This window comes from Pongo abelii, chromosome 1, assembly GCF_028885655.2.
Source record: "Pongo abelii isolate AG06213 chromosome 1, NHGRI_mPonAbe1-v2.0_pri, whole genome shotgun sequence".
Taxonomy (NCBI): Eukaryota; Metazoa; Chordata; class Mammalia; order Primates; family Hominidae; genus Pongo; species Pongo abelii.
Window position 1 is genome coordinate 49,805,612 of NC_071985.2, and position 11,577 is coordinate 49,817,188.

The window sequence follows — 11,577 nt, forward strand, 5'->3', positions numbered from 1 at the left end:
GACTTGCTTTCCTCATAGGTGGAGGACAGGCCTGCCTGCCTGCCTGCCTGCCTGCCTGCCTGCCTGCCTTCCTTCTTCCTTCCTTCCTTCCTTATCTGAGGAAAATTTTTAAAATCTGAAAAAGTACAAAGCTTTATATAATAAGCATCTATATATCCACCTCACATTAACAATAATTAATGTTTTGCCCTGTTTGTTTCCAGCTTTAAGATATCTTCCTCCTTTGACCTCCTCCATCATTTTTGTCACACCCCCTCTTCTAGGCAACCACTGTCATCACTTTAGTATGTACCCTTCCTGCTTGTTTCCTATAACTTTACATACGCATACACATCTGCTAACAATATATATCACTGCTTTATGTATGTGTTTAATAAGCTACATTAATGGTATCTTGCTGTACTCATTGTCGAACATGTATTTTTCAGTTAACACTGTGCTTTACTGATCTATCCATTTTGATTCCTTTTAACTTCAGTATAATATTTAATTGAATTCACTACATTTCTTTATCTTTTGATGGACACAATCACTTCTTTGTATGTAAAGACTTTTATAAAAATCTACTTTTTCAAGCAAAGTCACTATACTGTGTTTAAAATTAATAATAAATGCAATTTAAATTTTCAAATAGAATCACTGGGAATTAATTAGGAAAAATTAAACGGAACTTCCGTATGGTCTTTTTTTAAATCAAATTCAGGTTTTTAATTTTGCTTCTCTGATACATCTGTACTGAAACAGATATGTCTTTTCCTATTCTTTCTTTTAAAATGCTTGTCTTTGACTCATGAAAAAATGACATGACCATTTGCTCTAGCCTCATTGACCTCTTTGTTGTTTTATGAATGCTCAGGCACATCCCACCTCAGAGCCTTTGCTCCTGCTGTCCCCTCTGTCTGCAGTGCATCCCCACATCTCCACATGGCACCCTGTTAAACTCCTAATGGAATCTATTCAAATGTCACCATCTGAGTGAGGTCTCTCTGACTCCCCCATTTAAAGTTGCACTCTTCTCTCATTGGCACTCCTGAATCCTCTTTTTTTGCTGTCTTTTTCTCTACAACATTTAATTACTTTCTCTCATACTATATATTCTAATTTTTAAATTTGTTTGTTGTTTATCTTCTCAGTGAGGCTGAGGCTCCATGTAAGTAGAAATTTTATCTGTTTTATTTTTCCCATTGCTGTATCCCCAGTGTCTAGAACAATGAATGGCAAACATAATGCTCGATAGTGTGTTGAATGGATAAATAAAAGGCAGGAAATATGAAAAATACAGAAAGTATGATGTAGAAGAAAGAAAAGCACTCTTAATTTTACATCTCATAAATAAGTTTGTTAGATTGACTTCTAATGGTTTTAGAGATATAGTTTTTACGTAGTTGAGATCATGTAACATATAAAAATTTTGGGCTGAGGTGGGTGGATCATGAGGTCAGGAGATTGAGACCATCCTGGCGAACATGGTGAAACCCCGTCTCTACTAAAAATACAAAAAAAGAAACAAAAAAAAAAAACTTAGCTGGGCGTGGTGGCGGGCACCTGTAGTCCCAGCTACTCGGGAAGCTGAGGCAGGAGAATGGGGTGAACCCGGGGGGCAGAGTTTGCAGTGAGCCGAGATCGTGCCACTGCACTCCAGCCTAGGTGACAGAGCGAGACTCCGTCTCAAAAAAAGAAAAAAAATTTTTTTTGAATAAAGTATGGTTCTATTGTTTCAGCTGAATATTTTAAGCAATTCTTAAATAATTGAACTTCGTTGAAAGCATAATATTCTCTCGTGGATATACTATAAGCTAGATACTACCAATTTCTATTCATTGGGATTTAAGCCATTTAAAATTTTGGATTTTGTCAATGACATTGTTATGAGTCTCGTTCATTAACTTTCACTTGTATATTTTAGTTTTAAAAACAATATATTTGTAGAACTACTGAATTTGAGTGAATGATATATATATATATTGCTAGGTATTTTCTCCCAAAGAGATTGTATCAGATTACTCTCCTATCCATGCTACATGAAAATATTCATTTAATTTCATTCTCATTATTTTCAAATAAAACTAATTTGCTATTTTGATAGGGAAAAAGTAGTTTTCTTGTTTTATTTTGCCTTTCTTTGGCACATAAGTCAAACAAGAAGAGAAAAAATTTTTAGAGGATTGGAATAAAGAACTGATTTGTGGGCATACGGAGTATGAAGTGCCCATGAAATATCCAAGTAGAGGTGTTGAATAAGCAGTAGGACACATGAACGTGAGCCTCAGAAGATAAATCTGCACTGGATATACACATTTAGAGCTATTGACATATGTATAATAAATAATGGCAAGGAAGTAGATTAGAAGGTCTAGAAAGAGAATGGAGAATGAGAAGAAGAAGCCTTAGAACTGAATCTGGAGAAACTCCAACCGTTAAATTAACGAGAGAAAGCAAAGCAGTGTGAGGGGAAAAGGCCAAAGGGTTAGGAGAAAAGCTAAGAGGATGTGATGTCAAGAAATCCAAAAGAAGACTGTTTAAAAGAGGAGGAAGTGGTCAACTATCAATTGCTGTTAAAAAGGTTGGGAATCGTGAGCCCGTAGGATTTAACAACATAGAGGTCATTAGCCATCCAGAGGATGCTGTTGTGCCCCACCCCAGATTCCCTTTACCAGGCAGTTGCATCTATGCTTCTGATACTTTGAATGTTGTTTGCTAAAGGCTCACAATGTCTGTCTTTTCTAAAGAATCGTCCTCGTCCAAATGGGGGAAGTTGCATTCCCACCCCCACCTGCACAGTGTGCTGGTAAATGTTTAAAAACCAGCTTTCTGGGAAAAAATTATTTTGTATCTATCTATTTATTTCCTTCTTCCCTTCCTTTCCCCTTCCTTTTCCCCTTTCCCTTCCCTTCTTCCTTTCTTTCCTTCTTCCCTCCCTTCTTCCTTTTATTATAAATGTTACTGGTATAAAGCTTTTATAGTATACAATTTACCAATAATAATAAATTATCAAATACTTTATCAAAATTCTGTATAGCCAATTGATTTGCATAGAATGCTCTCCCCTTCTCCCAAACTCTTGTATTCATAGCCTACTGATATATTCAATTGGTGAACAAATGCAGCTCTTATGCAAATCCTGGTTGATATTTTTATGTTAATGAGTAGTATAAAATGAAACAAGTAGATGTCAGAATTTTACTCATTCATTAATGATCTGAATAAATTTGCTGAACCAGATAATATTTTTAAATACCTACGAGAGTATTTCCTTAATTTTTTTGTGCTATTCACAATGTAATTAGTTTAGTAACATTTTCTCCATCACCTTTTAAAGGTGAGATAGATGATCAATAAAACAATAAACCAAGCCCCAATTTGTAGTGTTTATCAATGTTTATAGCATAAATATCCTCATTATGTTTAATTTCAAGCTACCAACATGATGTCACTACATCTGGAGTTAGAGAAACTCACTGGTGCATGACGCACCATTATATAGAATTTTTATCTATAGAATACAATAGATGTAATTAACCTCAAGAACATGAGTAAAATATAATAAAATAGGAAGTGATGAGTTTTGAGTATCTATTACCTATGTTTTTATATACTTTATTTAATTTTACATTTATGTACCTGTAATTTAATTACTAATAATGGCTATGTTTAACAGCCAGCTTGCAAAATTTTGAGAGATTTAAAAATTGGCTCTTGCTAGCTCTTGAAACAAGTCAGTTTCAGTATACTACTCTTGTCCATTACATTCTCTCTGTTTTCTGCAGCCAATGCATGACTTTTATAGATAGAAAAGTTTTTCTCTCTTGCTTCTGTAGGGCAATTCATAGAACTCCCTATGGATTGGCTGAAGCTCGTCTCCAGTTGATAAGACATTCTTGCTTAGATTATTTTCTTCTCTGCCCTATTGTGTTTCTCTCACTCCGTTCTCTTGAGAGCATTCCACGAATAAATCATTTGCAGAAAAATACTCAACTCAGACTCTACTTCTGGAGGGAATCCATCCAAGACATCATCTTATTAGGAATACTTTTGGTAGGGTAGCAATCTAATTGAGAGAGTGAGGAGTGAATCCTAAAGTGAGGAAATGGAGACAGCTAGAGGACACAAATTATTTGAGAAGAGCAGAAACAGGTGAACAAGAAACTCTGGAGAATGTGGTAGAACTACAAAGCTGATTGATGTTGCTGGACCATGAAGATTAGAAGCTCTGTGAATGCAGGGACCTTGTCTTTTTATTCTCTATTGAACAGCCAGTGCCAAAAATAGTGGACCTCCCAGAATAGTACTTATTAAATGAATAAATAAATTAATGAATAAATAACACATGGTCAGATGGAGTAACACAAGTTTATGTATTTTTGATCTAACATATTCAAAGTGAGTTCTTCAATGTAAAGCCAATTAAAACTGGGAGGAACCATCGTTCATATTTATCTATATATTTAGTTTTTTTGACACTCTTTATTTCTTTGTGTAAAGCTAAGTTTCCATCATGTGGCATTTTCTTTCTACTGAACAACTTCCTTTAACATTTCTGACAATGCAGGTCTGCTGATATAAAATTTTCTCAGCTACTGCTTATCTGAATACATATTTATTTATTTATTTATTTTTGAGACGGAGGTTTGCTCTTGTCGCCCAGGCTGGAGTGCGATGGCACGATCTTGGCTCACTGCAACCTCCACTTCCTGTGTTCTAGCGATTCTCCTGCCTCAGCTTTCTGAGTAGCTGGGATTACAGGCACCCGCCATCATGCCCAGCTAATTTTTGTATTTTTTAGTAAAGACGGGATTTCACCATGTTGGCCAGGCTGGTCTCAAACTCCTGACCTCAGGTGATCCACCCACCTCAGCCTCCCAAAGTGCTGGGATTATAAGCATGAGCTACAGTGCCCAGCCTACATCATTATTTAGCCTTTTTTTAATAATAGGAAAATATGTTTATGGTTTAATAAAAAAATTATACACTATTAAAATGTTTCCATTATTATTAAACCTGTAAATGTGCAGAAAAAGATTTTACATAAAAATATAATTGTAGTAATTTTTAGATGAGAGGATTATAGCTAATTTTTTACTTTGTATTGCTCATCCAAATTGTTTCTTTTTTTGTGTTCTTCTTTATTGTTGTTTGGTTTTTGTTGTTGAGTTTTAGAAGTTATTTATATATTAATATTAATCCCTCATGAAACATGTAATTTGCAAATATTTTTTTCCTATTCATTAGGTTGTTTTTTTCTCTTTCTTGATAGTACTCATTTATGCACAAAAGTTCTTAATTTTGATGAAGTCCAATGTATCTATTGTTTTCTTTTGTTGCCTGTATTTTTGGTGTCAGATCCACGAAATTATTGCCAAATCCAGTGTCATAAAGATTTTCCCCATAGCCTTCATTTTTGAAAGTTATTTTTTTTCTGGATATTGAATTCTAGGTTGTCTTCCTGAAAAAAAAAATCCACTACTGTAAATATATTGTTCTATTGTCCTCTAGCTTGCATCATTTTTAATGAGAAGAGTGAGATTATTTTTATCTTTGTTCTTCTATGTGTAATATGTCTTTGTCTCTGCTTTTAAGATATTCTCTTATCATTGGCTTTCAGCAATTTGATTATGATATACCTTGGTGTGTTTGTTTGTTTACCCTGCTTGAGGTTCATTGAGATTTTTGAGCCTGTGGATTTATAGTATTCATCAAATTTGGAAACATTTCTTCCATTATTCCATCATACATTTTCTTTGTCTTCCCTTCCTTTTCTAATTATATACGGGCATACCCCAGGAGATATTGTGGGTTTGATTCATGACCACTGCAATAAAGCTGATGTTCCAATAAAACAAATCACACAAATTTTTGGTTTCCCAGTGCATATAAAAGTTATGTTTACACTATAATATAGTCTATTAAGTGTATAATAGTATTATGTCTAAAAAAGATGTATTTATCTTAATGAAAAAATACTTTATTGCTAAAATATGCTAAGAATTATCCAAGCTTCAGAAAGTCATAATCTTTTTGCTGGTGGAGAGTCTTGCTTCGATGTTGATGGCCAACTGACTGATCAGGGTAGTGGCTGCTGAATGTTGGGGTGGCTGTGGCAGTTTTTAAAAATAAGACAAAAATGAAGTTTTCCACATTGTTGACTCCTTCTTTCACCATAGATTTCTCTGTAGCATGCGATGCTGCTTGATAACATTTTACTCATAGTAGAACTTCTTTCATCATTGGAATCAATCCACTCAAACCCTGCTGCTGCTTTATCAACTAAGTGTATGGAATCTTCTAAATCCTTTGTTGTTATTTCAACAATGTTCACAGCCTTTTCACCAGGAGTAGATTCCTTCACAGGAAACCCTAAGACACTTTGCTCCATAAGATACCATAAGAAGCCACCCATTCAAATTTTATCATTAGATTGCAGCAATTCAGTCTCATCTTCAGGCTCTACTTCTAGTTCTCTTGCTGTTTCCACCACATTTGCAGTGACTTCCTCCACTGAAGTCTTGAACCCCTCAAAATCATCCATGAGGATTGGAATCAACTTCTTTCAAACTCCCGTTAATGTTGATCTTTTGATCGCTTATGAATCACAGATGTTCTCAATGACATCTAGAATGACGAATTCTTTCCAGAAGGTTTTCAATTAACTTTGTCTAGATCCATCAGAGAAATCACTATCTATGGCAACTATAGTCTTACAACATGTATTTCCTAAATAATAAGATTTGATAGTTGAAATTACTCCTTGATTCATGGGTTACAGAATGGATTTTGTGTTAGCAGGCACGAAAACAACACTGATCTCCATCAAAGCTCTTGGATGTCCAGGTGCATGGTTAATGAGCAGTAATATTTTGAAAGAATTCTTTTTTCCGAGAAGTAGGTCTCAACAGTGGGCTTAACATATTCAGTAAACCAAGCTGTAAACAGATGTGCTGTCATCCAGACTTTGTTGTTCCATTTATAGAGCACAGGCGGAGTAGATTTAGCATAGTTCTTAAGAGCCCTGGGATTTTTGGAATGGTAAATGAGCATTGGCTTCACTTTACAGTCACCAGCTGCATTAGCCCTGAACAAGAGAGTCAGATTGTCCTTTGAAGCTTTGAAGCCAAACATTGACTTCTCCTTTATAGTTGTGAAAGTCCTAGATGATGTCTTTCTTCAAGAGAAGACTGTTTTGTTTATGTTAAAAATCTGTTTTTTAGTGTGGCCACCTTCATCAATTATCTTAGCTAGATCTTATGGATAACATGCTGTAGCTTCTACATCAGCACTTGCTGCTTGTTTTATGTTATAGAGACATCTTCTTTCCTTAAACTTTATGAACCAACCTCTGCTAGCTTCAAACATTTCTTCTGCAGCTTCCTCACCTCTCTCAGCCTTCACAGAATTGAAGAGAGTTAGGTCCTTGCTCTGGATTAGGTTTTGGCTTAATGGGATTTTTTTTTTTTGGCTGGATTGGTCATCTATCCAGACCACTCAAACTTTGTCCATCTCAGCAGTGAGGCTGTTTTGCTTTCTTACCATTCATGTGTTCACTGGAGTAGCATTTTTAATTTCCTTCAAGGACTTTTCCTTTGCATTCACAACTTGGCTAACTGGCACAATAGGCTTAGCTTTTGGCCTCTCCTGGTTTTCAACATGCCTTCCTCACTAAGCTTAATCATTTCTAGCTTTTGATTTAAAGTGGGAGATGTGGGGCTCTTCTTTTCAACTGAACATTTAGACATCATTGTAGGGATATCAATTGGCCTAGTTTCAATATTGTTTTGTTTCCGGGAATAGGGAGGCCTAAAAAGAGAGAGAGAGATAGAGAATAGCTTGTCTGTGAAACAGTCAGAACACACACATTTATCAGTTAAATTTGCTGTCTTATGTGGGTACAGTTTGTGGTACACAAACCACTTAGAAAAGTAACATAAAATAATCACTGATCACAAATCATAACAGATATAATAATAATGAAAACATCTGAAATATTGTGAGATGTATCAAAATGTGACATGGAGACAAGATGTGAGCACATGCCGTTGGAAAAATGACCCCAATAGACATACTTGACAAGCGGTTGCCACAGATCTTCAATTTGTAAAAAACATAATATTTGCAAAGCACAAAAAATGCAACAAAATGAGTTATGCCTAAATACATTAGACCACTTAATATAATACTATTCCACAGGTTATTGAGGCTTAGTTAAGTATTTCTCTAGTCTTTTTTTTTTTTTTCTGTGACATAGTTTGGATAGAATTTACTGCTATATCTTTAAATGCATTAATCTTTTCTTCTGCAGTGTTTAATCTTCTGTTTGTGTAATTTTTCAATTTAGATATTTTAATTTTCAGCACTTTAAGGTTTATTTAGTTCTTTCTAATATCTTCCATTTCTCAATTATATTCTTTTAAACATGTTGTTTTAAACATGTTTTCTTTTAAATGCTAGGACATATTTATAGTAGTTACTTTCATGTCCTTGTCTGCTGATTTCATCATCTCTGTCATTTGAGGGTCTGCTTTTATTGACTGATCTCTCTCTTGGTTATGGATTATAACTTTTTGCATCACTATATCTCTAGTTATTTTTTTAAATGTTGGACACAATAAATGTTATTTATTTAGTACTTAATTTTGTGTCTTCTTTTAAAGAATGTTAAATTTTGCTTTGGCAGGTTATCACAGTTCAGGTTGATTCTTTCGCTGTCTGGTTCTGTGCCCTTAAAACTCCAGCCACATCAGCCTTTCTAAACTCTATTTTCTATCAACTCAACTCTGCAATACCACTATGATCTGCTTGAGTTCCCCCCTTCTGCATTACAATTCGAAAAGAATACCTAGATAGTAATCTGGGGCAATCATAGGGCTTATCATTTTTGTTTCTGTTCTCTCAGGGACACAGCCTTATGTTTTTTTGCTGTCTGCTCTCTGAAAACAGTTGTTTTGTGTATTTTGTCCAATTTTCTAATTTTTTTTTTTTTTTACAGTGGAAAAGCAACTCCTGTTCCAGTTACTCTATCATGGCTTGAAGCAGAAAAGGAATTTTCAATTTGGAAAATATAAATTACTTGAGAAGATCCTCAAACTGCCGTGGTTAATCTGCATATTTCAGAGATAGTTTAGGCATATAAATTATTGTTTTTGTTTTATACATTTCTGTGTCCACTCACTAGGGATTACATTGTCTTTCCATATGCATGTGGAATCAGGTATTCATTCCAGCTTCTTCCACCTTTCTTCCTTATTAGATTTTCTTGGGCTCTGTGTTAATCTTCATATTTAGCTGCAATAAAAGTTCCCTTCTGTATTTGAATAGCATGTGAATATTATTCCACAAGCCTTACAACCTTTGTTATGTAAACTCCTTTGCTACTGAAGTGTACTGCCACTTAGCACTCTACATATTTGTGAGCTCTTTCTGCATACTAGGTTTGATTGTCTTTAAGTTTTCACCTTATGTTATATTTTGTTCTTGGCCAACTGCCCTCTGAGGAGTCTTAAGTTTTGATTCCATCCATGATTAGAAGGCAGGAGCCTCAGCCTTTACTACTAATATTATTCTCTTTGAAGATCTTTAAAGTATAATGGAAAAAACAAGAGCACTGAAGCTGGATAGATGTAAATTTAAATTATATATACATCACTTAATAGCTGTGTGACTTTTGGAGAATTATACTCTAAACCTCAGTTTTCTATTCTGTTAAATGATATTTATTCTACCCATTTCATAAGGTTACTATGAATACATACTAGGTGTTTAATAAATGCTAGTTCTTTTCTGCTTACTCTGAAATTGTGCATCTGGTTATGCCAACAGGTATACTTTCTCCAGCCTTATGGGCTAGTAGGTGCTTAGGTCTTCTCAGCTACTTTGATCGTATATTGATTCTTATTCTTCTGCAAGTTTTAAAATTTCTCTGTGATTCCACTGAGTCTGTTAATATGGTGGACATAACAATTTACCCATTAAGTGAAGTGTATTTACCTTTCCAACAGAAAAGTCACCTAAGTTTTAGGATCCCATTTGGAAGGTGGACCCCAGAAAACCTAGGCAGACCCTTTGTTCACTCAGTTTTTCTCTTTTATTTCTACATTTTTTTGCACTGCATAAATTCTACTACCCTCATAAGCATGGTCCTCCAACTAGGTGCTGAGACTGGTGGTAAAAAACAAAGCAAAACAATTTAACTGTTTCACACCCTGCAAGAAACTCAGATTTCAAGGAGCTGGAAGAGCAGGACTTCACAGTGTTCCTTGGTTAAGAGTGAGGATAGCTCATCATTTAGCATTAGGTATATGTAACTAACCTGCACATTGTGCACATGTACCCTAAAACTTAAAGTATAATAATAGTAAAATAAAATTAAAAAAATAAAAACAGATTTGAATTTCGGCAACTGAAAAAAAAAAAAAGAGTGAGGATAGCTTATGCCAAAAAAAAAAAAAAAAAAAAGGTTTGATATCCAGAGATGTGAGCTGGGTCTCTGAGCTGGGTCTCTGATTTCAAAGACCCTCTATAGTAGTGCAGTCTACTGGAACTTTCTGTGAGGATAGACATATTCTATATTTGCACTGTCCAATGCAGAAGGCACTAGTCAGCTATTGTGTGACTAGTGTGGCTATTGAGCACTTGAAATATGGCTAGGCTAACTGAGGAACTGAATTTTCAGTTTTATAATTTTAATTAATTTACATTTAAATATCCACATGTGGCTAGTGGGTATCATATTGAACAATGAAGCTTATAGCAATTCTATTTTTATTATAGGAATAACTTGTGAGGGATCAGTATAACTACCTATTGATGGTCCATCCCATCAATCGACTTTCTACTGTAGATTTGAAAATGCTACATGTGAAAAAGGTATTTGGATGGTATACAAAACAAGAAAAAATATTTTGGTTATTATATGTGAGGAAGACCTATTAATACACGTAGAGTGCCTTGAATTAGAGAAAGAATTCAGGTCATGTTGCTTTGTCCCGTGAAATCATGGGTGTTCACATTTTTAAGAGTAGTTAATGGCTTCTAAAGATTATTTTGCACTGTGTCACTGATTTTTGCACCTCCAACTTGTCCTACCTTTTTTAAAACCTCAAATAAGTACTTTCAGGCTAAATTAAGTTTTTGTAAGCCACCTAGGAAAAATGGAGAAGATTTGTGATATGTTAAAAAAAAATGTTTAGAATGTGTCACCCAAGGGGAAAAGCTCCTCCTTATCATTGCATTCTTTTTAAAAATCATTTTTTCAAATATTAGGTTGATGCAAAAGTAATTGTGGTTTTTGCCACTGAAAGTAACAGCAAAAAATATGTTATTGAAGTAAAATAATTTCAATACCATAGTTGAATAGAACTGAATAATATTTGCAATCACTTTCATGCATTATCTCATTTATTTTATTAGCCCTGTGAGTAAGTAGAGTGGGTGTTACTATTTCTGCTTTACAGATGTGACTGTTGTGCCTTCAGAGAAGTGACTTGCTCTTGGTTACTGGGGATTTGAACCCGAACATTTTTGTTCATTGTCTTTTCTTTCTCGCCATATGCAAGTTATATTAGTTAATGAGGCCACTTGATTTTT